Source organism: Hyperolius riggenbachi, chromosome 9, assembly GCF_040937935.1.
Source record: "Hyperolius riggenbachi isolate aHypRig1 chromosome 9, aHypRig1.pri, whole genome shotgun sequence".
Classification (NCBI taxonomy): domain Eukaryota; kingdom Metazoa; phylum Chordata; class Amphibia; order Anura; family Hyperoliidae; genus Hyperolius; species Hyperolius riggenbachi.
Window position 1 is genome coordinate 225,927,118 of NC_090654.1, and position 27,208 is coordinate 225,954,325.

Sequence of the window (27,208 nt, forward strand, 5' to 3'; positions counted from 1 at the left end):
ACCTGCTATGGACACAACCTACTATTTACATACTCACCACCCTCATCTAGTGTCAGGGTCTGCTACTAATGGGGAAGCTAGAAGGAGGAGACAAAAGGAAAGGTAATGCAATTAGACAATGAGCACTGTATATATTGCAATACAGATAGCAGTACCTTACAATTAGCAACATAGACAAAAAAGGACGGAAAAGTTATTCACAAGAAAGTGGAAATTTCGAGGCCCTCATTCAGTCCTTTAGGGCTTAGCGTATCTAATTTAAAAATCCAGAAAGTCTCTCTTTCACATAATCTCCTAAACCTCTGTCCTTGGAGGAGTGTTTTAGGAATCACTTCTAAGCCGACTATTTTGAGAGTCTCGACACTACTATTGTGGTACTCTTTAAAATGGCGGGGAACACTGTGTTTGTCAACCTCATCCAAAATGTTTCTCTTGTGTTCACCTAATCTTTGTCTCAATGGTCTGGTGGTTCTGCCCACATAAAATTTTTTACAACCACATAGTCGGTTCCACAGTTCACAAAATCTTTTAGTTTATGGGTGCAATGGTTATTGTCTGATATTTCGATGCACCTATGACTGATGAAGGGGCAGCAGCCACAACGTTTAACATGTTAAACGTTGTGGCTGCTGCCCCTCCATCAGTCATAGGTGCATCGAAATATCAGACAATAACCATTGCACCCATAAACTAAAAGATTTTGTGAACTGTGGAACCGACTATGTGGTATACCTGTTAACGTGTGGTTGTAAAAAATTTTATGTGGGCAGAACCACCAGACCATTGAGACAAAGATTAGGTGAACACAAGAGAAACATTTTGGATGAGGTTGACAAACACAGTGTTCCCCGCCATTTTAAAGAGTACCACAATAGTAGTGTCGAGACTCTCAAAATAGTCGGCTTAGAAGTGATTCCTAAAACACTCCTCCAAGGACAGAGGTTTAGGAGATTATGTGAAAGAGAGACTTTCTGGATTTTTAAATTAGATACGCTAAGCCCTAAAGGACTGAATGAGGGCCTCGAAATTTCCACTTTCTTGTGAATAACTTTTCCGTCCTTTTTTGTCTATGTTGCTAATTGTAAGGTACTGCTATCTGTATTGCAATATATACAGTGCTCATTGTCTAATTGCATTACCTTTCCTTTTGTCTCCTCCTTCTAGCTTCCCCATTAGTAGCAGACCCTGACACTAGATGAGGGTGGTGAGTATGTAAATAGTAGGTTGTGTCCATAGCAGGTTCACTTTTCCTAGCCCCCTTCCTGACATTGAACATGAGGGCGACATTTATATTATAACATAATACCTAGTATGAATCCCAGTGTGTCTCATATTCACACATTCAGAAACACACACATACCACCCCTCATATGCCCCCTGTCCATCCACTCTCTGGACATGATTTTGGACACTCTGGGGCCATCAGTGGCATGCCCAGTTCAGCCACTCCAGCCCGAAAGGGTTCCAACAGGCTGTGGGGTACACCCCAGCCCTCTCCTGTCCCACCTTCCCTTCCCTATGCTCCCTACCCCACTCTTTCCCCCACCCCCTCCTCCCCATCCCCTTTCCAATTCCCCCCCCCCTTTCCTTTCCTCACATCCCTTTTCCCCTTCCAATTCCCCTCCCCCGCCCACATCCCTCCCTCCCACTCTCCCACTAACAAAAAAAAAACCCTCCCCCCCGCCCCCCAGTGCCCTCTCCACCGTATAGTGGGAGGGGTACACGTATTGATATACATATGTGTATATGTATATATAGATGGAGGTGTGTAGGTATATATGTACACAATGGGGGTTCCACCAGGGTGGGTGGGGACTGTTGTATCCTTCTACGCCCCCAGGTGTTGCCTACACTCTGTCGGACACCGACCATATCCATCCCTACACATTGGGTTTGCGTTTATGTGCTCATCCATTGGCACTACCCCACCACACCATCCTCATCCCACGAAATAATCTAATTGTGTTCGGGGATATATGGGCGCCACCACTAGAGATAATGTTGTAGCCCATCAAGGTCCTCCCTGTTGTATAATTAATTTTAAGTAATTCACCTTGAGTAATGTATTGAATTGGTCCTCCTTTTCTTTATGATGGATTTGAAGTAATGTATTAAATGAGTCCGTGAGTCTTTGTGTGCGAATTTTAAGTAGGAGCACAAGTGTTGCACCATACATCTCCTTATGTAACGATTGTACACTAAGACGCCCTTTCCCCTACGTTTTATTGGTGTTTTTTGAGCGGTCCGGTCCCGCGGTTTGTTTTTAGTGACTACACCTTTAATGAATGTTCTCTACGCTGAGTTCCGCTTTTCCGGCATTCCCCCAGCCCCTGAGCCCTTTCTGAGTCTGATTGGACTAAGGGAACCCGTTCATGGGCCAAAAGTAGGAGCTCATTTGTGGTGCATCATTTGTGCCCAATTTTATTGATGAATTGTCATAAATTTTGCCTAGTATTTAAAGTATTTACAATATCTATTTCTTATCTTTACCTTCATTTTTGCCATTTTTATGCCCTATTTGTAAGTGTTATTTATGTTTTAACAATTTTTAGGATATGTATATACATGTATGGATTTCTCTTATTTCTTCTTATAATGTATTTATCCCATATGTTTTATCCACTGAATACCTGTCGCGGATTTTACTGTGTTGTTTCCTCCATATGGAAATTGATTTGTGCGCATATCCCCTTTATAACTATGGAGGATGACGCGCTGTCTTATTAGTATACGCAAGTCCGACATTAGAGGACCACTAGTATGCGTGTATTGTGCGTTCTAACAAAGTTTTAATAAAGTTTTCTACGGCTTCCCCAGGTTGCTATGGCAACGCTTGGGGGAAGCCTATAACCCTGCGCTTTGAAGCATACGACGTCATCTGACGAAGGCGCAGAGCGCCGAAACGCGTAATGACGTTGTACGCGTGTTGAGGGATGAGCCACGCCCACCACCAGTGAGACGGAGCCCAGACGATCGGGACCCGCGCTGCTGGCCACAGCGCGTTATCCTCCACTGAACCATAGCGGCTGGCTGCCTGCTGACACGCCTACTTGAATTGTGAATATTGTGAGTATAACTTGTAAGTGCAATAAACGTCCCCTCTTTGATGTAATACACTATGGCGCGCTCAACTTTTTTCCAGTGATTCTTTGTGCAACATACCCCACCACGGAGCGTCGCAGTGTATACATCTGCAGAGGAAGTATCCATTTGTGACAACTTGAGACCAGGAGCGCAAGAAATTTGTTTGTAGCTACGAATGTGTATGTACAGTGCCTAGCACACAAATAACTATGCTGTGTTCCTTTTTTTCTTTCTCTGCCTGAAAGAGTTAAATATCAGGTATGTAAGTGGCTGACTCAGTCCTGACTCAGACAGTCCTGTTTTCTCAGGCTGTATTCATCATATTGAGGTGAAGCATTGTTTATTATGGCATTATCATGTGCCTTTATAACAGGTTTTGATTCAGTGGTTTATAGGACCCTTTTTTTTAAGTGTTTTTACGGTCTTTTGATGTTCAATAAAATTTGTATTTTTCTGAATATTGCTTTGGTGGTGCAGTTTGTGTACAGCCTTTCTCTTCTGGTCATATCACTTTATACTCTGTACCTTGCACACCATTCTTTATATATGGGTGTGCAAATGCGGTCGCTCATTGAATTACATTGTGTGTACAAAGTTTTACTCGCACGATTTGTAGGGTAGAGCTATCACTAGTTAGTGTTATCCTCCCTATTCCTGTAACTATCTTCCCTGCCTCCAGGTCACACAAGTAGTACAGGAAGCTATTTGCAGAGAAGATTGAACAGACTGGATTACAGATCTCAGTTATCTGAGCACAGAAATGAGCAGCAGTGGGGGGACTGCAAAGAGCAGAATGGGGAAGCTGGCAGAGTGCAGAAACATCAAAGCTGGTGTACAGTGTACACAGTATGTAAGAGGATATGGAGAAGTGTTTTTAAACATTAGGTGGCTAAGGTCTCCTGTCTTTATTCCTCAGGGTCCAGTGTGTTCACGTAGCCATTTACATTTCCAATCCCAGCTTAGTCTTGACCGTCCTCAACAGCCATCATGCCTGCTCTTTTGCCTGTTGTGACTACGCTCCTGCCAAATTTTGGGTCAAGCTGTGTTCCACAACTTGGGCCCTGCCACCAAAAGTCCACCGTGTCTTACAGAATGCCCCGGTGAAGCCAGGGGTTGGGGACTTAGAGGAGCAATAATGACATATAAAAAAATAGAATACCGAGAGCCCAATATAATGTAGTAGGTACTGATGTGGGACGGGTAAAAGAGTAATCAAAATAATACAAACCAGGGTTACCTCATAACCAACCACTGTAAATGCAGGTGGGGAGATTAGACCTGTCCCCACTCAGGATTAAGAAGTCGCTCTCTGTAGATCAGAAGAAAGGGGTATATCACCCTTCCACCAGAGGCGCGTGGTTTTATCTTGACCCGATCTTGTATATGTACTCCTTGTTTACTGCCTGATGAAGCCGGTTTAAGCCTGTGAAATGCGTTGCAACACTGTTCTGGAGTATGACAATAAAAATTGTGTTTTTGAAATTGACAGTTTGGTGTGCTTCAAGGAGGTAAGTCCACCACAGCCTCCTCAGCATATTTTAACAATTTTAGCATTTTTTTTATTCTTTTGGCGCCACTGTTCACTGTGTACAGTAATGACATATAGTCTGCAGTGAGTCAGGATACCCACTTTTACGTTAAATATCCTGGTTTCAACATCACATCACAAACACTTCCAATAGCCATATATGGGTATGTAGCCCCACCCACCCACTGAGGCTTAACCTAGGCTGTTTATTATGTGGAATTCTTCCCCACGAGAAAACAACCTAGACCATCACCATCAATATGCTCTTTTATGATTATTGCAGCATGTTACAGTAAAAATGCAAGGTTTCGGAGCATAGAGCTTTCCTGCAACACAGTGCATAAGAGTCCATCTAGTCATGGCCTGAATATACAGCACGCTACATCTTTGGTGACGTCACTCTGTTGAGCATAATGCAATGCTCTCCCTCCTCCCCCCACCCCCACAGCGATAGACGCATCACTCGCCTAGAGGTCCCAAACTGTCGCCCAATGGATCAAGTCCCAATCCACGAAGGCAGAGCCGGATTAACAACAAGGCACTTAAGTCTGCCTGAAAGCAACAGTGGTCATAAACGTGTGCAAAGACTTTACAATCTGCACCTCTTTCATACTGCAGCCACACAGGTTGCTGACAAAGAGGGCCCACCATCCCACCTATGAACACTGTAACCAGGTGTATAAAATACGAACAGGACAGGTCAAAAAGCAGAAAAAAATGTTGGCAGAAATAAAAGCTAAAAGCTACTATTGATATCCTTTTAAGGATAGCTTTTCTAAGTCGCATTTGTCAATAAAACGGAAGTGTACACTTTTTGGGGACTGGCAAACAGATCAAAAGCTGCAAATCATTTGATTAAAAATTGCTACTTTGTACTTATCCCTTTAAAAAGCACCTGGAGTGTGGCTAACTTGTATTGTGACAGCAAAATCTGATGTTACTAATAATAAATCACAAATTGAAAGTTTTATTTATTCATTCCCTTGCTGAGAATCCCTGGCCCCTCATCAAAATCACCATGGCATTTTTTCAAAGGCTAAAATGATACTAGGAAATGGAAAGACATTGTCCTGCTCCCAGTTCTATTACCTTGCGGCTCCTATGTGTTTGAAACGACCGCCACAAGTTTTCCACGTCACACATGAGTGGAAGCGTATTTTGTTAGTACACTTCTGCTCACATCATCGATGCGGCCACAGGAAGTAAGCGCTAGAGAGCCTCACTTCCTGTATGGCCTGCTGCCAGACGGGGTTTACCGTGAATTAACACGGTAACCCCGGAAGGCCTGTTTTTGGCAGTGTAAAACCGCCTTAATGTATTCAAACCAGGCCTGTTGCGCCTCAATTGCCCGATGCAATGCTCCATTTCACCACAATCCATCTCTATATAGGATGTGTTCACAAGTGGATGGCGACCTTTGAACCCACACAGGAGCATTTTGTTTACTGATGCTGATCTGTGCTGTGTACGTGCTGCAATCGCGAAGACGACGGGAGAGCAGCAAGAGTGGTGTCAGAGAACAAACTGCACGTGTGGGTCAAAGAAGATTTGATTCAAAGGTCACCAATGACTTGCGGTTTTGGCCTATACCAGCATAGGTTGTGGGGAAATGGCGCCTCACAGGGGGCAACTGAGGCAGCGGTCCTGGTCTGGATGGATTAAAAATACCATATAAGGCATCTGCCTCTATTGATTCTTTTTTTTTCAGTTCAGATATCCTTTAAATAGTTAAGGACTGCTCTAATTGAAATCTACGCCCTGTTTTGATGGCTGGCTGCCAGGGCATAGATTTCAATACACAGACTTCGCGGGTCTCGCCGCTTTCGTCGCTCCCACTGATCTTGCCACTGTCTCCCCGCCACAGTCTCTATAACAGTAGAGCCCTGTGAGCGGGTCAGGAGCTGATTTCATTGGCACCTGACCCTGTCTATCAATGTAAGAAGCTCCCATTGGCTTACATTACATAAGAAGGCAATTACACCAAGATTGGCTTACATTGATAAGCAGAATCAGGAGCCAATGAAAGCAGCTCCTGACTGACTCACATGAACTCTGCTGTCATAGAGGTGGCTAAGGTTCCAGGTGTGCGGCGTGGATGGCGATTGCGGCAGGTATGTGCGGTGATTCGTCGGTATTCAACGTTATCCTGCTGTTTCTTGTTCCAGTGGTCTCTGGTCCTTAAGGGGGCAGAGACCGCTGGTACTTAAGTGGTTAAGGAAATCGATTATCACGTATTTGTAGGTGAAATAAGAGTCTAGTGTTTTCTATCAATGGGATGCTAATCACTTGTAAATGAGAGGCTCGGTTTTACTTAAACAGGACCTAGCAAAGCTTGATCAAACATCAAACACATTTACTGATACACAGTATGTCATGGTTCCAATAAAGGAGGTATCTGAGGACCTCAGAAAAAGGGTTATTGAGGCCCATCAATCTGTAAAAAAAAAACCTTCTCTAAAAACTTTGGAGTCCACTAATCAACAGCCAGAAATTCAATACCACGGTTACTCTACCCAGGAGCAGGCATAACTCCAACTGCAAGGCATGTAACAGTCCGAGATCTTACAAAAGAACCAATGTCACTTCTAAGCAACGGAGTGCCTCACACAGACCAAGATTGATCTTCATGAGTTCACTATTAAGAGAACATTAGCATTTGCAATGATGTGTATGGAAGTACAGCAATGAGAAAACAGTCTCCTCTAAAAATACTACTGATGGGTCTATGGTTTACTAAAGATCATGTGGAGAAACTTGAAGGATACCAACCACCAGCGATTGTTCCCCGGTCTTCACTACTGTGGTAATGACGGCGCTAATGATCATTTGAAGGATAGTTTAAACAATTGCAGTAAAAAAAATCAGCGGCGGTCAATGGGGATGTGAATTGTTGTTTAGTGGTCTGACATGTTGGCCGCTATCGCCGCACGTTGTTAAACAATGTTACATCATATCGTGAAAAACAATTGTTCATCTCAAAAATGTCAATCGCCGCAGAAAGAAAATTGCCGCAAAAATTGTGTTGTGGGTTTGGGCCTTTAGCCACAGCAGAGACTTATATTTTTTTTGCACAACACTCAGGTTTAGTTCACAGAACAAAAATGCAATGGCTAAGCACTTCGCAATTGTGATTGCGATTTTGCAAAGCGATTTTTAACCACTTGCCGACCGCGCACTCATACCGCGGCAAAGTGGCAGCTGCAGGACCAGCGACGCAGATCTGCGTCGCTGGCTGCAGGCTAATTAATCAGGAAACAGCCGCTCGCGCGAGCGACTGTTTCCTGTCATTTCACGGCGGGGGGCTCCGTGAATAGCCTGCGTTGTAGTAGATCAGCGATCCCCGGCCAATCAGCGGCCGGGAAATCGCTGTCACATGACAGCGGGGAGCCTGTTAGAGGCTGCACAGGACAGATCCGTTCCTGTGCAGCCTCAGATCTCTCTGGGAAGGGAGGGAGGAGAGGGGGAATCATGCGGTGGAGGGGGCTTTGAGGTGCCCCCCGCCAGCCACACGCAGGCAGGAGTGATCAGACCCCCCCAGCACATCATCCCCCTAGTGGGGAAAAAAGGGTGCGGTCTCAAGTGGTTAAAGGACACATCAGAGATGCATTAAAAAACAAAAATCTACGCACCCTTGGCTTCCTCCAGCCCAGACAGCCATCCTGTGCCCTCGCCACAGCTTCGCTCCCCGCCACTGGCCAACAGTCCCCTCCGGTGCAAGATGCCTACTGCGCGAGCGGCTCTCGGAGTCACGCTGATGTCATCCAGACTGTACTGCGCAGGTGCAGTAGTTCTGTACCTGCGCAGTACAGTCCGGATGACGTCAGTGCGACTCCGTGAGCCGATCGCTGAAGCGCAGTAGAAGCCAATCTGGCGAGGTTGTCATCTGCACCGGAGTGGACCGGGAGCCATGGCGAGGGCACATGACAGCTGTCAGGGGCTGGAGGAAGCCCCAGATAAGTAGATTTTTGTTTTTTAATTACCTTGGACCTTCTCTTTAAGGGCTCTTACACAGTTGATGCGATGTTAATGCAACGCATTGAAAAACTATAACTTGGATGTTATTTAGCCCTGCGTTTGGTGTGCCGTTTTTGTTGCACAGTGATAGAACGAAAACGGCGCATGCGTAAAAAAAAAACCCATTACTGAGCATGTGCAAACAGTCTAACGCAGCTAAAAACGTGTATAACGCATAGCATGCAGCACTTTCATTTAATGTGCAGCGTTAGACACCAACGCAACGTCTGCACTGTGAACAGCCCATTGATTTTTCATTGCTGTAAGTTATTGTGTGTTACATGTTGTTGTTGTAACGTGTGATTTTAATGTCGCACTGTGAAAGAGCCCTAAGGGAATGTGCATTTTTTGCACATTCCTTTAAGAAAAATTGCTCCAAAAATGGTACCGGCAGCAAGTGAGAATGCCCTCATAGGGTGACACTGCTTTACTGATCGCTAGCCATTGGCAAACTGAGCTCAATTGGTCATAGTGTGAACCAACCCTTAACCTGCCTGGCGTTCTATTAAGATCGCCAGGCAGGCTGCGGGAGGGTTTTTTTTGAATAAAAAAAAAACTATTTCATGCAGCCAACTGAAAGTTGGCTGCATGAAAGCCCACTAGAGGGCGCTCCGGAGGCGTTCTTCCGATCGCCTCCGGCGCCCAGAATAAACAAGGAAGGCCGCAATGAGCGGCCTTCCTTGTTTTGCTTATATCGTCGCCATAGCGACGAGCGGAGTGACGTCATCGACGTCAGCCGACGTCCTGACGTCAGCCGCCTCCGATCCAGCCCTTAGCGCTGGCCGGAACTTTTTGTTCCGGCTACGCTGGGCTCAGGCGGCTGGGGGGACCCTCTTTCGCCGCTGCTCGCGGCGAATCGCCGCAGAGCGGCGGCGATCAGGCAGCACACGCGGCTGGCAAAGTGCCGGCTGCGTGTGCTGCACTTTATTTGAGCCAAATCGGCCCAGCAGGGCCTGAGCGGCAGGCTCCGGCGGTACTGGACGAGCTGAGCTCGTCCAGACCGCCCAGCAGGTTAATCTGATCGCATGCTTGAAGGAGCCAGACACTCATTACAATTAGTTAGTCTGTGAGCTACAGCAGAGATAGGTATTGGTGAGAACAACTCTGTGTGAGATGCTGGCATTGTATAACTTTATGGCCTAGTGCACACCAGAGCGGTTCGGCAGCGTTTTTCGATCCGCTTGCGGCTGCGGATACGCTAGGGTAATGTATTTCAATGGGCTGGTGCACACCAGAGCGGGAGGCATTTTGCAGAAACGCATACTCCCGGGCTGCTGCAGATTTTGGATTGCGGAGGCGTTTCTGCCTCCAGTGTAAAGTATAGGAAAAACGCAAATCGCTCTGAAAACCGGCAGTTCAGAGCGGTTTTGCAGGCGTTTTTGTTAACAGCTTTACTGTAACAATACATGAAATCTACTACACCAAAAACGCTTCCCAAAACCGCAAAATGCTAGCTGAAACGCTACAGAAAATTAAGAAAAAGCGTTTCAAAATCTGCTAGCATTTTGCGGATCTGCTAGCGGGTTTTGGTGTGCACCAGGCCTATGAGATGCAATAAAATGATGACTTCTATCACCATTCTCACATTACAAAGTGGTGATAATACACAAGAAAGCTCACTAAAGTCCTTACTTTGTATACAGTTTCGGCATTTAGGTGTCAATACCGCAGCTTCACTGTTGGGTACTGCTAAACGCCACCACAGCTAATTTCAAATCCTAACGGTAAAAAAAAAAAAAAAGTCTGATGAGACCCCTTTGTAAGGAACCTGCCCTAAGGCCTGTAAACCTTTAGCGGTGCTTTTCTAAGTGCTTGCGGTTTGAAAAGCACTTAGAAAAGTGCTGCCAGCAGCTTCCAGGCCAGAGACAGGCAAAAAGACCCCAGGAAATTTGAGCACACCATGTGCCGCCATAGACCGTAATGTGAATTACAGATATAGCGGCGCTCAAACAGTAATTTGGGCGCTGTCACAAGACGGGAGCCAAAATTACTATAAAAACAGTGTAATTCACCCACCAGTAATAGCTGCAAGCCAATTACGTATTTCTCCAGTGTCCATGGTGGCCTGGAGGGGGTATAGTAATCAACACCGCCAGGACTTTTGCAGGAGCAGGGAGTCGTTTTTTGGCTTTACCCTGTGCCCACATTTTTACGCTGCCGTTTTTGGATGTATGGTCCCAGGCCTTAATAACTTTCATGATACATCAACAGTGCTACTGTTACAGCTTTTTACTCCCGAGCCCCAACCCGTGCTTGCTTATAGCACTTATCCGATTTTAAGGGGCTTGATTTGCTTCTGACTTTCACATTTTGGGAAATGCTGGCGGCAGGGTGTTCAACATTACTTCCTCATTCTCCCCACACAGTTTGGGTTTTGTCAGACCTCACCTTTATCACAACTCCCCTCCATAGGAAGTTACAGGATTCCTTTTCATTTTTACAAACTTCTCCTGGCTTTGTTAGGCAGGACAATCCATCAGCATTGCCATGGTTACTTTCCTTTTTGTGTTGTATTGTGAAATTGTTTTGCTCGAGGAAGAAGCTGAAATGAAGCTTGCCATTCTCCTTAGCAAGATGTTTCCAACAGACGAGTAGATTGTGGTTAGTGGTTACTGTGAAGCTGTTGCCATAAAGGGGACCTGGACTCTTGACAGAAGGAAAAGCACCCTCTATGTATTTAGAGAGTTTAGCCTGTCTAATTCCCCCTCATCTGTGACTAATCACAACTGTAATTTGATCTCTCAGCTGTGTCAGCTGACTGCCTCAGGAGAGCAGCCAATTTGTAAACACAAGATGTTAACCCTATGTCTGCTTCCATGAAAGCAGGACGTAGGACACAATGTAGATTTATTGCAGGGATTGTATCAGCTGTAATAAAGAAATGTTTTTCTTTAAAAGGTTATTATGCTGTTGATTATCTTTTAGAGTAGAGAGGAAGTTCTGAGTTCGGGTCCACTTTAAGAAATGTAGACAGAAGTACCGCTACACCGTACTGGGTGGGACAGTGCAGGAACACGAGTGGCCAAACCCAATGAGCAACAATAGTAAAAGAAGGTCCGCACTGATGTCTCCACTCCAATGTAGTTTATTCAGGACATGTCCAGTTCAGGTAAAACACTTAGACTAACATGTTTCGGACTCCAAGTCCTTAATCATAGTCAACTATGATTAAGGACTTGGAGTCCGAAACATGTTAGTCTAAGTGTTTTACCTGAACTGGACATGTCCTGAATAAACTACATTGGAGTGGAGACATCAGTGCGGACCTTCTTTTACTATTGTCACTTTAAGAAATGTTGCAGCTTCTGCAGCACCACCTGGATAACACTGGAAGAACACTGGTCCGGAAGGGCACATTGCCCATCATTTTAAACCAAGCACTGCTATAGACCTTAATGTAAATTTACAGCTATGGTTGCCGGGGGTTTCACTTAGGCGCCTGCACTTGTCTAGTGAGGAATTGCTCCTCAGCTTCGGGAGTAGTCTAGCGCAGGGGAGGGTTAATTGGGCACCGGTGATTGGCCGTTTAATAGACAAGCGATAGAGTTTGGCTATTAAATAGCTGCAGTTTGGCTACACTGTAGCAGAGTGCCTGCTATTACTGCAGTATGTGGGGCAGAGCTCCGAATATCGGCACTGAGGCACAGCTATGATATAACCGAGATTCAGATAAAGGATAGGGAGAGTGAAGGCCCTTTTCCACAGGTAGCTGAACTGCACGCTCAGCAAGCAGTTACCAAGCAGCAGTGAGCAGTTGTGAGAGTTTGACAGTCTTTTCACTGCCTATCAACTGCCCGTGGAAAATAAAACAACAACAAGGGAAGTTTCCAACAATGGGGCAAAACTAAATAATGAAACAACTGGGGTGATGGAGTAAATACTTCAAAACAAGTAGTGACATCCTCCCACTCCTGGGTGCTCACACATGGATGGCCCACTTGCTGTTAACAAAAATGTTTACAGGGGAGTGACAAACTGCAGTGCTAATCAAAGACGTAACAATAGACCCTGCAAGGGATGCAGCTGAAGGGGGGCAAAGAAGCCACAGACAACTAAGGGCAAAGAGAGAAAAAAAAACTGCTCTCTGCACAATTGTTCTAATGACTGCATCTGCACGGCTACTGATAAGGAATCCTACAAAGTTCTGCAGACAAAGAAGATTTGTAGACAGTCCGTATTCAGTGTTCAGCAGGGTATTGCGCACAGCGCTGTTCCACCCCCAGCCTTTCTACCCCTGCCCAAGTGCTGTGTCCCGTAGTAATGCTTGAGGAGTCTGGGCACGAAGGAAAAAAAAGCTTGCTATTCTCTGTACAATTGTAATGATTGCATCTGTTCAGCCACTTAACGAATAATACAACATTTTGTAGACAAAGATTTGTAGACAGTCCCTATTCAGTGTGCAGCAAGCTCTTCTGCACAGCGCCCAGCCTCTTTACCCCTCCCCAAGTGCTCTGAACTGAGGGGATGCTGGAGAGTGCAGCAGAGCAAGCGAGTGTAATAAGCTGAGGCTGAGAGTGCACTTGTCTGGCGGTTTTCTGTATGTGTTTTCTGCACACTATGGGCTTGATTCACTAAACCGTGATAACTCAAATATAAAAATTTATCAAAGATATCACACCTTATCAGAGTAGCATAGCAAGCGCTACAAACTTATGCCTGCTAATTGGCAAAGGCACTTGTCCTGCCCTGAGACCCTGCAGGTTCGTAGCGCTTGCTATGTTACTCTGATAAGACAATTTAACTTTGATAAGGTGTGATATTTGAGTTATCATGGTTTAGTGAATCAAGCCCCAATGTGTGTCTGTATCTATGAAAACATGCAAGTTTTATCACAGAAGCTAATGTAATGATAGAAAAAAAATGCATGCAGGGGACTGGGAAAATTGAATAACATTGGTTCTCAGTTTACCTGTGCAGAAAAAGAGAGAGAAGGGGACTGGGAAAATTGAATAACATGAGAGAGAGAGCGAGAGATAGAGAGACGAGAGAGAGAGAGAGAGAGAGAGAGAGAGAAGAGAGAGGAGGAGAGAGAGAGGAGAGAGAGAGAGAGAGAGAGAGAGAGAGAGAGAGAGAGAGAGAGAGAGAGAGAGAGAGAGAGAGAGAGAGAGAGAGAGAGAGAGAGATATTCCATGGCTATTACATGTTCTCAGACTACCGGGAACATCTATTTATAATCAAGTTCTTCACTGTTGTGGGCTGTGTGATTGGTTGCTTTTGTTATCCAGCACCTGTATTGGTTGAGATATAAGGAGGGGACACCGAGAGCCCAATATAGTGTAATACGTACTGGTGCAGATTGGTACAATGTTGAATTTATAAGTAATACTCACAAACCCTCAAAGGCAACCACTGTAAATGCAGGTGGGGAGATTAGACCTGTCTAATTAGACTCTGTCGCTCTCTGTAAATCAGAAGAAAGAAGGGGGTAAAACACCCCTCCACCCGGGGTGGACACTGGTATAGTATACAGTGAACAGAGGCACCAGAAGGAAGCAGATGGCCTCAATTCACTAAGATCATGCTGGAGATAAGGCAAGAGAAAACTTACCTCTACACAGTGAGACAGTTATCTTATCTCTTCATTCCTTAAACCTCCTCTGTAGTTAATTTACCTCCTCTGTAGTTATTTTCACAGGCAGTTAATTAACAACCTGTCTTTAACTCTGGAGTTATTTTAAGGATTGAACACTTAACTTAAAGACAGAAGAGTTAACTTTAGGTTTGCCTGAGGTAAAATGTTTCCTGAGTACTACATGCCTCGTCTCCAGGGTGATAACTAGAGAAACGCTATTGAAGACAGGAGAGAAGCTTAGTGAATTGAGGCCATAGACTGTCAGATTCAAAAAGAGACAAATTTATTGACATACTCCGAATACAATGTTGCTCTATGTGGCAACATTGTATTCGGAGTATGTCAATAAATTTGTCTCTTTTGAATCTAAAGCAGCGTACACACGCCCGGCGGATCGCTCAGAAACAGCCGTATCAGTCTGACGACAGAGCGTACACACGCCGGACTGTCGCTGGCACGCCCACCCAGCGGGAGGCAACGACGGACCCGTCGTTGCCTAAAGTCCGGCGTGTGTACGGACCTTAACAGTCTATGTGTCTGCTTCAAGGAGGTAAGTCCACCACTGCCTCCTTAGCATTTTTAAAACTTTTAGTGAATTTTATCCTTCTGGCGCCTCTGTTCACTATATACTGTATTGGTTGAGAGACTCACTGTTGACTTCAACTGCTTGGTCTTTGCACATTTGCCTGATTTCGGCCTGGAACCCACTACAAAATCGCTAGAGCAATCGCTAGCATTTTTAAGTAGCGCTTTGTAAGCGATTCCATGAGCATTTTCTGGCACTTTTGTGAGCGATTTTAAAAAGTCTAAGCTTTTTGCAAGCGATTGTGTAGCGATTTGCAATTAGCGCTTTTAATTCTGATCGGTCCTTTCAACCTATCAATATTTTTTTTACAGTGTTCAGTAATTAAAAAAAAAAAAAATCACACAAATCGCTATGTGTAACAATTCCTGAGCGATTCGATTCGTCAGTGCTTCAATACTTTACATTGAAGCACAAACGCTCCCAAAATGCTGCATGTCCTGCGATTGTGATTTTGCTAATCGATACTGTGGAATTTGTTACATTTATTTACATTGGCAGAGCGTTTAGAGAAATCGCTAGTGATTTAAAGTGCTCCCTAAATGCTCAAAAAAGCACTCTAGTGGGTTCCAACCCTTTGTGGATTAAAGTGAACCAGAGATGAGAGTGATATGAAGGCTGCCATATTTATTTCCTTTTAAGCAATACCAGTTGCCTGGTATCATGCTGATCCTCTGCCTCTAATACTTACAGCCACAGACCCTGAACAAGCATGCAGATCAGGTGTTTCTGACATTATTGTCAGATCTGACAAGATTAGCTGCATGCTAGTTTCTGGTGTTATTCAAACACTACTGCAGCCAAATAGATCAGTAGGGATGCCAGGCAACTGGTATTGTTTAAAAGGAAATAAATATGGCAGCCACCATATAGCGCTCACTTTAGTTGTCCTTTAAGCAAGGTTGCCAGCCCTTACCCTGATGTATCCATCTGCCATCTGCATACAGTGTCTGAGCTATTGATTTGTAGGATCAGACATGGGTTGAAAAGGTTAAGTGACACTGGATGTAGCATAAAATAATTGGCCTGTTAATTATTTTAGCCTTGCAAATGAATAACTAAATGTGTGTTACATTTGGCAGTGCTGTCTGCTCTGCTTCCAATATTCACATGTAGTTGGCAGTATATTGTAGGGGGGCAGTGGAATCCCAAAAAAATCTAGGTACATTTTGTAGAAAATTCAAAAAAAAAAGGCTGATTGAGCAAGGCAGAAAATGATGTTTGATTAATCTTTTAAAATGTAAAATAAATAAAAAAATAATCAAATTATGTATGGCCACCTTATGTGCCATACCACCACCAAAACCTCTAATATAGCTAATCAATGCTAGGATAAGAAAAAAAAAAACAAAAAAAAAAAACAAAAAAACACACAATAGAAGCAGCTGACAGTTGGTGAATACCCCACTGTTGACGGTTTGTATTAACCTCCCTGGCGTTTTGATTAATTGTGGCGCACGGCAGGGTTTTTTTTCAGCAATTTTTTTTTTAAAAAAAAACATGTAGCTAGCCTAGCGCCAGCTACATGCTTTACCCCTCCCTTCACTATCCCACCCACCCCTCCGATCGCCGCCGGCGATCATACCCAACAGGAAATCCCGTTCTGAACGGGATTTCCTGTATGGGCTTCCCCCGTCGCCATGGCAATGATCGGAATGACGTCATCGACGTTGTGACATCAGGGGGAGTCTCGATCCACCCCATAGCGCAGCCTGGTGGTGATTGGCCAGGCTGCGCAAGGGGTCTGCGGGGGGGGGACCTCTTTCGCAGCGGGTAGCGGCGGCGATCGCAACAAACACGCAGCTTGCAAAGTACTAGCTGCATGTTTGAAAAAAAAAATTATGCAAATCGGCCCACCCGGGCCTGAGCAATGCACTGTGGCGTTACTGGACAAGCTCAGCTCGTCCGTAACGCCCAGGAGGTTAACTAGCTTTGAAGTCCCTTTTACACTTTCAGGCTAAACCTGGGTTGTGTTACCCCATTTTGCCATAAGGGGCCGCAAAAGCACTGAAAGTCTATGGAGACTTACACTTATTGCAGTCTCTTGCGCACCGGTGCGACAGAAGTAACAGAGCTGACACAAGGGCAATAGTGCATTACCGCAAGCACCCAGCTTAACGCATGCTGCTTGGGGTAATGAAAGTCTATGGGCCACGCACTATGTGTAGACAACAGAACTCGGCGCGTTGCGGCACGCATGGGCAAACCAAGAGGAATCCCAGTGACTTACTTCCTGCCCAACAAGGAGTACAGCACTGAGCAGGGGGCGGCCCTAAGCATATGACCTCATCTGTGCACTCTGCTGCAGGGTCATATGTCTGTTTTTTGCATTGCGATGGGATGCAGCAGGATCACCACATCCCCAAGACAATGCAAAGCCTTAAAGCCAGTGTTTACCATTTTAAAAATAAAAAAGTCGGATACTCACCTAAGTAGAGGGAAGGCTCGGTCCTAATGAGCCTTCCCTCTCCTCTCCCGGTGCCCTAGGGGCTACGCTGGCTCCCCCGTTCGCGTCCGCCGCCACAGGGACTTCGGAGGTCTTCAGGAGCACTCGGGCTTCCGAAGACGGGCCGCTCCATACTACGCACGCGCGAGTGCGTCAGAGGGCGCTCGCGCATGCGTAGTATGGAGCGGCCCGTTTTCGGGAGCCCGAGCGCTCCCGAAGGCTTCCGAAAGCTCCCTTCGGCATGCGGAAGTGGCAGTATTTGACCGAACTGGTCGAATACTGCCACGGGGGAACCTGCGCGGGACCGGGGACCGGGAGAGGAGAGGGAAGGCTCATTAGGACCGAGCCTTCCTTCTCCTTAGGTGAGTATCCGACTTTTTTATTTTTAAAATGGTAAACACTCACTTTAACCAGTCGATGCAAAGGATAAAAGAGACTGGGGGATGCACCTCCCCTCCTTCAGGCTTCTATTGTGTGGTATAACTCCCACCCCCAGCTGCTGTGTCAGTCCAAGTGTGTGCAAGGTGCAGGGGAGCTGAAAGCAAGCTCATTTAACACAGAAAAAAATAAGTAAAATTATGGGGCAAATCATGTTTCAGGGCTCGTTCACACTAAGGCGTTTTTGCCCTTTTTTCAAGCGCAGGCGATTTTCAAAATAACCCTAAAAGCGCTTGTGCAATGATTCCCTATGAGAGAGTTCACATCTGAGCGGTTCGTTTCCGATCCGCTCAGGAAAGCACTGCATGTACCATTTTTGAGGCGATTCCTCCTCAATGGAAGTTATAGGGAAACCGCTAATGCTCACAATATCGCTTTGGGCAGCGATTGCGTTTGAGTTTTTAAGAATAAATACATTGCATGTCTTTTTTTCTGGGTCAAAGAGTTTACTTCCTGACCAACGTCAGGGAGTGAAAAAAACGCAATCGCTCTAAAAAATCGCTTATTGAAGCGCTTTACAAAAACCGCAGCACCCACCCGAGCACTGGGAGGAGAAAAAAAAAAACTCCTCCAAAAACGCCACACGCGAATGCTAAAGCAAATGGAACGCAATGTGAACGAGGCCTCAGAGGGTAACCTATTGGAAGTCCCATTCACACTCAGGGCCCTTTTCCACTAGCAATCGCTAGCGTTCGCGCTAAACGCTAGCGATTGCTGAATCGCAAGTGCAGGAAACTTCCCGGCGATTGCGTTCACGATTTTGCTATGCAATGCACTGCATAGCAAAATCGCGGCAAAGATCGCTCCGCGGTGCGATCGTGTTTGAGTCAAAAACGAATCGCGGTAATGGAAATTACCTACCGCGATTCCTATGTTAAAAAGCAAACCGTAGCGATTTCAAAATCACTAGCGGTTTGCGATTTTGCGTTTCAGCATCGCAAACGCCGCTAGTGGAAAAGGGCCCTCAGGACTTCCAGTGTCCGGTACATAAATATATATAAACAAAAATAAATACATACAAAGATGTGTCCTCTAACAGATTCACTGTAAGCTTCAAGCATAACCTCAAAATGACCAGATTAATGCCATTACTAGGGCAAAGCCCAGTAATTGATAGCGACCGTTTAGATTTAAGTTTACCAAAGTCAGATCATTTCTGATTGTGGTACTAAGCTACAGTTGTTTGAACAGCGCAAGCCTGATGAATCACTTCTTTTTTTCTGGCACCAATCAAGCCTTGGAATGAATCAAAAGAGTATCATATTGCAAAAGGATGCAATGCGATCTCTCTCGCCATGTAACTTTTAAGTGTATATTTACAGACGGAACTGCTGAATACAATCTAGTTACTCTGGAGGATATATATTTCTACTAATACTACAGAGCTAAAAATATCAAAACGGCAATCTTGTTGTTAGGCCTTGTGACACTGACGCTGCAGTGCAACTCCAGTAGCTATAGGTTTATTGGGCCTGATGTACCAGTGCCTGGATGTAACAGCGTTTCAGAGGGTTTATTCCCCTGTGTTATGAGTCCATATCTCATTTAACAAAACATTAATAAAAACAAGCTCAAAGCCTAATTGCCCACAGGCTGATCTCATATTACATTGATTTTTCTTAGTCGGAATTCTAATACTTTTGTGGAGATGATTTAACACTACCATATACACCTACGTTCTAAAAACACAGCCACATACATGGATTTTATTTTTATTTTTTTTAATTGCAGGTAACATGAAGGGTTAACGGTTTACCACTGATATAGCAGCACAGCAGGTCAGGCTCACACTTGAGATCGCAAATCGATAGCGATTAGTGCTAGTGTTTTGCATGGCCGATTTTTACGATAAGCGCATCATTTTCACTGGACTTTTTCGCGTTTGAGAGATTGCGATTTGCAATTGAAATACATTGCAATTGCGTAAAAAATGCTGCATTTAGCGCTCTTGCATTTCACACTAATCGCGAATCGCCAGCGATCCAGGCAGTGAGATCACTGCCGCATACTTAACAATGCACTTGCGCTTTAAAAAGCGCTAGCAATCGCTAGCGATTAGTGGTAAATGCCTGCTACTCGCCCAAGTGACCTACCTTTTTTGTATGCAAGCCCTCACACAAGACAGTATAGTTACATGCTTATATCTACCTACACACACATGCCTATAAAGTTGTCAATGTGAAGAGTTGTACAGGATGAACTGCCTGCATCATTCCAGTGCATGGAAGAGTTAAGCAAGTAATAATGGTTCCCAGCTTGCTACAAAACTCACATTCAGCCTTCATTAATAAAGGAGTGAGCTGGCAATCCTATTCCTAACCCACACAGGTACAACTATACGCCATTAGATAGAAATAAGAAACCAATGAACAACGGGACAGCTGTTACAAGAAAGTCTGACCACACACACATCTCGATCTTTCCAGCTGAAGTGATCATTTCGATTGATTCTGGCACTGATCTCTCACCCCAAACAATCCCATCAAGTTTTGGATGGCTTTAAACAGTTTATCGATTGAAGGGATGATTGGGCATGTTAAATAATCTCTGCTAAACGTGTGTAGGGGAGGAGCAACTGGGAGCAATCAGGGGTCGCAAAACATTATGCTGCATCAAGCAGTATGACGCTGACAGTTCAATCAGTTCTTGATTCGATCTCTACTGAAAGCTGAGGGCCAGCCAAAAAGCCGGCTGTATAATTGATCTGTGCTTGCTAGATTGGGCCGTTATCGGTGTGTTTATAGCATTACCCAAATAGGTACCGCTTTCATCATTTTAGATTAAAATAGGACATATATCTACTGCAGATAGTTAATACAACTAAGGATGGATCTATGAAAGGTTAATAATAGCCAATCAGCATATCATGTGTGCAGCGTCACGTTCAAGTCCATGTGCTAAATCTGCTCTCTTCATTTCAACAAGCTAGCATTTGAGGGGTTAATTCCGATTTTACATGAAGTAGGTTCTAGGTCTGACAGATGACAAGTGTTAAGGTGCCCATTACCAATACAATTTTATCATCAGATGCGATCTTTAAATATCATACTGTACATAAAACTGTGTCGTGTGTGGCGAAATCGATGTAAAATGATCCTTTGGTCAATTGGAACAGAAAATGTAAATTGATCTGAATGTTGGATTTTAGGACTGAATTGGAAGAGAGAAAATGCCCCAATCGACCCGTTTATGGGAACAATCGAAAATTACCTTCTGTTTACTTCAGATTGTGAAAATCGCATCAAATGATCCCTTAAGGTGCCCATACATCAGACGATTTATGGACAGATCGACCAAGAGACAGATCTCGTTCTGATTGAATCTGCAGGCCGATTCCCGATTGTTTTCAGCATGAAATTTCTCGGGAGTTGGCCTTGTGACGCCTCATCCGCCGCCTCTCCTAATGTAAAATGTGCTCCCCCAGTGACGTCACACGCGTGCCCATGTTACGCTGGCAACCATGTGGGACATGTGTATGTGGAAAGAGCCAGCGGCGGAAAATAGGCAGGTTAAGTATACTGCAGAGGGCATCTGGGGGGGCAGGTTTTACAGCAGGGGAACAGCATGGGGGTTCTGTTGCGTTTATCGCTCGTCCCAATATTGCACGCCGATACCGCCACACACCTGATAGAGCATGTCGGCCCTACATCATGCAGCACGTCCAATCGATACAACGAAATTGGTCTCATCATCGATCGGGCATTCTCTTGGCGGCAACAATTTTCATCCAATTATAATAATCAAATCGGATGGTCGATCAGCCACCAAGTCGCTGGATGTACAGCTACCTTTAGGAGTTCAGCCTCCCCAGCTGCAGTCATCAAAAATGGAGCTGCTACGACCACACCAATACGGTAACTTTGTCACTACTTGGAGAGGCCCGTGAAGGGTTAATAAAGCGGCCACACGTTCCCCAGCAGCTCCCTATGTGATAGCGATGATGGTGATGACGGCCAGAGCAGAGTTAACGCAGAATGATTCCCACATTCGGATCTGCGCGCTGCAAACCGCCCTGGGGTTGCACTAATGAAATCAGTAACGCTAGATATGAAGGGAAAGACCTCATTAACCCTTTGAGACGCCGGGGGACTCCGGCCACACATTGCAGCACCCCCAGAGAGGCATACGATGGGCTGACAGCGGTCCCCCTATCTGCAGGGGTGATCCCGATTCCCCCTGTCACCTGTATCATGCAGGGGATCACGTAGAGCGAGCGGCCAGGCTATGCAATGAGCAGATCACCGGCATAGGCTTCTCATACAGGCAGCATATGTGCGGCTCTGGCGAGCTCTCCACTTACCCCTTGTGCGGTGCTGGCTCGGCTGCTCCTGCTTTTGGTGCTGATTTCCAATTCAGAATCTCAGGCTTTTTGCCCAGCGCCCATTGCATCTCCTGGTGAATCGGTGCCTGGGTAGGGGGAGGGATCCTTTGCATATCACTCCAAATTGCCTTACTTGCTAAAAATTCTCTCTCCTCTCTTTCGCAGCTGTCAGGGGAAGCAGGGCAGCGCATCTGAAGACACACAGGAGGAAGAGGAGCTGCTGCTGCTGGTGTAAATCCAATCCCATGCAGTAATGTGTGGACAGGCTGAGGAGGGGAATGATGATGATGAGGAACACGCCTGTGCTGCTCATCCTTTCATTTCAGGCTCATTGCAAAGTACATGGAGAGATATTAAGCAAAGTCTTTACTGTTGCAAAATATCAGCAGCCATGTTATGCAGACTTCCACTGGGGGAGCATCTAACAATTTTTACATGCTCTGTATAACAGGCATTGGTGAGGGAGTGTGTCTAAAGAATAGATGCAACTTTTCCATTGCAACCTTCCTGCAGTGTAGGCTGGTCTTGTGGAATTTCACACTTTCTTTTAATCAAATCTGCTGGGGATCTGTAGTCATCGATTTATCATTTAACTAATTTTTGGGCTGTTTATCGATTTAAAAAACAGGAATAGGTCAAGGATCAGCAACTAGGGACGGTCCATGAGTTACAAATAATCAGGGCCGGCCTTAAGTTTCACAGCGCCCTGAGCGAAACCTGATTTTTGTGCCCCCCCCCCCCCTTCATCCTTTTCCCACGTGCATATACACACACACACGCACGTGCGCACGTATACACACACACAGGCCCATATGCAATTCCCCTTTTCTCCAGATATATCTCCTAGAATAGGGGTTCCCAACCTTTTTGATGTCGTGACACATCATGCCAAATGCTCAGATCTCTGTGACACGTCATGTATGTATAATAGAAAAAATACTATTAATAACCACGAATGGATGGAAAGAGTGCATTATCATGAATACACTTTAAAATGAAGGCTAGAACCTTTCAGGAATATTAAATAAAAAACAATCAGTGGGACAGTTAGCCGCCTCCTCCCCCATTTAGAATGATAGCACAGCACCGACAATTTGCACCACGCATTATAGCTGCAGTGCACCCCCCCCCCCCGAAACTGCCCTCAGACTTAGTATAGGTAGGTAGCCAGGTATAGGTGCCCCCGGTATAGGATTTCATGCATAGGTGCCCTCAATATAGGTTGCCAAGCATAGGTGCCCCCAGTATAGGAAGTCAGTTGAAGGTCTCCATCCTCCCCATAGGTAGCCAAGCGTAGGTGCCTCCAGTATAGGTAGCCAGGAGTAGGTGCCCTCCCTCAGTATAGGTAGCCAGCTATAGGTGTCCCAGTATAGGAAGTCAGGTGTTGGAGCCCTCAGTATAGGTAGCCAGCTATAGGTGTCCCCAGTATAGGAAGTCAGGTGTTGGAGCCCTCAGCATAGGCAGCCAGCTATAGGTGCCCTCAGTATAGGCAGCCAGCTATAGGTGCCCTCAGTATAGGCAACCAGCTATAGGCGCCCCCTTGGAAGCTGGCGCCCTGAGCGACCGCTCCGGTCGCTCATATCAAAGGCCGGCTATGCAAATAATTCTGAGTTGATGCAGGAGTATAAAAATTCTGTATGTGGCTTGAAGATGGACCAAACAAATCTAACCAAGGTTTAATTTGATTGGTCCATTTCTTAAGATGCATGAATTTACATACAGAATTTGCATAATCCTGCATCGACTCAGAATTATTTGCATCTCATTGACCTTCCCTACCAGTGACTGCATAGCAGTGTACTACACTAAGCGGTCCAATACTAGTGGTTTAGCAGATTCCACATTAGAAATCAATGAGATCCAGGGGACATAGTGGAAACATTCAGGCCCAGTCCACCCATGATGCCAAGTGAGGAGACTTCCTCAGGCAGCAGAAGTCTGGGGGAAGCACCAGGCAGAAACAGGAAGTGAAGAGAGTGCCTGATCAACCAATACTGGGGTCCGCTGTACCTAGCTACCACACTGGGGGCAACTGTACCTAGCTACTACACTGGGGGCACCTATAACTGCCTACCTACCTATACTGAGGCTAATGTGTAGGACGGAGGTGCCCAATGTGTACTCTATTTTAGTATTTTAAAATACTTTCATTAGAGGCGTCTACACTGTAACCCCTATGCTATCAAGGCATTTTGTATTGACCTGAGGAAGCGGACCATGACCCGTGAAACGCGTTGTCAGATTGCTTTTTGGATAAAACCTTTTTCCAGTTGAACTGGTGTCTATATCTTCTGGAGTGGTAAGCAATTACCTCTCTTTTTATTATATAATTTTTTATTTGTATTTTAAAATACTAAAATAGAACACGCATTGGGCGCCTCCATCCTACCCACTACCAGTCAGACCTCCTTTGGAGGTAATAGCTTTGCAGTTTTTCTGGAAAGTCTATCGTACTACAAGAGAGCGCCCATCTAGTATCCAGCAGGACCTGGAGTACCGAGCAGGGATGGTTAATTCCCAGCAAGCCTATACGGTGGTTGCAGGAACTGCAACCCACCTTTGTGAGTATATATTTATATAAGTTCATCCTAACCAAAACCTGACGATACTTCACCATTGGGATCCCGATCTCTCCCTACTTCTCACCTAGGTATTGTAGGCCCCTACAAGAATCACCAAAGAAAAAAACTCTATAGCTATACTGAGGGTGTTTTTTGGGGGGAGGGGGCTCACCGCAGCTATAACGTGTAGGTGCAAATTGTTGGGTGCTGTGCGATCATTCCACTTCTGGGGGGCGCATCCTCACAAAGTCGAGAGCCGGCCCTTAAATTAAAAAAGTCAAAATAAACATACACCCTTCATACTGGGCAGCATGGTGGCATAGTGGTTAGCGCTCTTGCCTTGCAGCGCTGGGTCCCCGGGTTCGTATTCTAGCAAGGTCAACATCTGCAAGGAGTTTGCATGTTCTCCCCATGTCTGTGTGGGTTTCCTCTGGGCACTCTAGTTTCCTCCCACATCCCAAACATACATATAAGTTAATTGGCTTCCCCCTAAAATTGGCCCTAGACTATGATTCATGCACTACTCAATACAGACATATGAATATGGTAGGGACTAGATTGTGAGAGAGACAAGACTATATATACTCTATACAGCGCTGCAGACGATGTTAGCGCAATATAAATACTAAAAAAAATAATCATTTCCTCCCATGTAGTCTTTGCCTCAATAGGGATGATCAATGATATGCAAATACTTCTGAGTTTATGCAAATGTATGCAATTATTTTATGCAAATACAGTAAAGACCAAACGTTTGGACACACCTTCTCATTCAAAGAGTTTTCTTTATTTTTATGACTATGAACATTGTAGATTCACACTGAAGGCATCCAAACTATGAATTAACACATGTGGCAGTATAGTACATAACCAAAAAGTGTGAAACAACTGAACATGTCATATTCTAGGTTCTTCAAAGTAGCCACCTTTTGCTTTGATTACTGCTTTGCACTCTCTTCATGAGCTTTAAGAGGTAGTCACCTGAAATGGTCTTCCAACAGTCTTGAAGGCGTTCCCAGAGATGCTTAGCACTTGTTGGCCCTTTTGCCTTCACTCTGCGGTCCAGCTCACCCCAAACCATCTCGATTGGATTCAGGTCTGGTGACTGTGGAGGCCAGGTCATCTGGCGCAGCACCCCATCACTCTCCTTCCTGGTCAAATAGCTCTTACACAGCCTGGAGGTGTGTTTGGGGTCATTGTCCTGTTGAAAAATAAATGATGGTCCAACTAAACGCAAAACCGGATGGAATAGTATGCTGCTGCAAGATGCTGTGGTAGCCATGCTGGTTCAGTATGCCTTTAACCACTTTACCCCCGCGCGTACGTATTTCTCCGCCCCTTTTTCCATCCTTTGACAACCAGGGACGGAGAAACACGTACTTTCCGCGTTCCCGACGCTGCCCGCGCTCCCGCTCGTAAACACGCCGCCCGCCGCTAGTAAACACGCCGCCGCCCGCTCGCCCGGAGATCAATGAACGGGAAAATCCATTCCCGTTCGTTGATCTAAGCCCCACAATGACCCGCTGCTCTCCTATGGGCAGCGCGATCATTGTGAGAAGAAACTCACGTGTCCAGCCTCCTTATTCTTCCTCCAAGCTTCCGGAAGGAGGCTTGGAGGTCGCAATAAAGCAAAAAGTTACTGTGGCCATCTTGTGGCCAAATAGTAAACTACACCCTACACATTTTTCACATACAAATAAATGACTTTTACACAAAAAATTAACTCATTACCTCCCACACTCCCCATTTTTTTTTTTTGTAATTAAAAAAAAATTCAAAAATTTACAATAAAAAAAAATACATAATTAGTTACCTTAGGGACTGAACTTTTTAAATATTTAAGTCAAGAGGGTATAACACTGTTACTTTATAAACTATAGGCTTGTAATTAGGGATGGACGCAAAACTGAAAAAAATGCACCTTTATTTCCAAATGAAATATTGGCGCCAAACATTGTGATAGGGACATAATTTAAACGGTTTTATAACCGGGACAAAAGGGCACATACATTTCATGGGTTTTAATTACAGTAGCATGCATTATTTAAAAACTATAATGGCCGAAAACTGAAAAATAATTTTTTTTTCCCCCACATTTTTCCTATTTTCCCATTAAAACACATTTAGAAAAAAATAATTCTTGGCATAATGTCCCATCTAAAGAAAGCCTAATTGGTGGCGGAAAAAACAAGATATAGTTCATTTCATTGCGATAAGTAATGATAAAGTTATAGACGAATGAATGGAAGGAGCGCTGAAAGGTGAAAATTGCTCTGGTGGTCAGGGGGTAAAACCCCTCAGTGGTGAAGTGGTTAATTTTGAATAAATCCACAACAGTGTCACCAGCAAAGCACCCCCACACCATCACACCTCCTCCTCCATGCTTCACGGTGGGAACCAGGCATGTAGAGACCATCCGTTCACCTTTTCTGCGTCGCACAAAGAAACGGTGGTTGAAACCAAAAATCTCAAATTTGGACTCATCAGACCAAAGCACAGATTTCCACTGGTCTAATGTCCATTCCTTGTGTTCTTTAGCCCAAACAAGTCTCTTCTGCTTGGGTTCCCTGAGGGAGTTTGTGGACAGGTTGAATTGTAATACGGTCAACCTAAGATTACATCAGAGATCAGTGATAAGGAAGTCAATTTTCTGGATTTGAG

General features: G+C 45.0%; 1 protein-coding gene across 2 annotated transcripts in view; it reads right to left on the minus strand.

Annotated features, from left to right (window-relative positions):
• The window catches only part of SLC8A3 (solute carrier family 8 member A3), a 426,307-nt gene extending 404,007 nt beyond the window's left edge, over positions 1-22,300 (minus strand). For both annotated transcript variants that reach the window (XM_068254069.1, XM_068254068.1), the window contains exon 1: positions 21,966-22,300. The gene's annotated coding sequence lies outside the window, so the exon portion shown is untranslated. The remainder of the gene's footprint in view (positions 1-21,965) is intronic.
• Between the last annotated feature and the right edge of the window lie 4,908 nt (positions 22,301-27,208).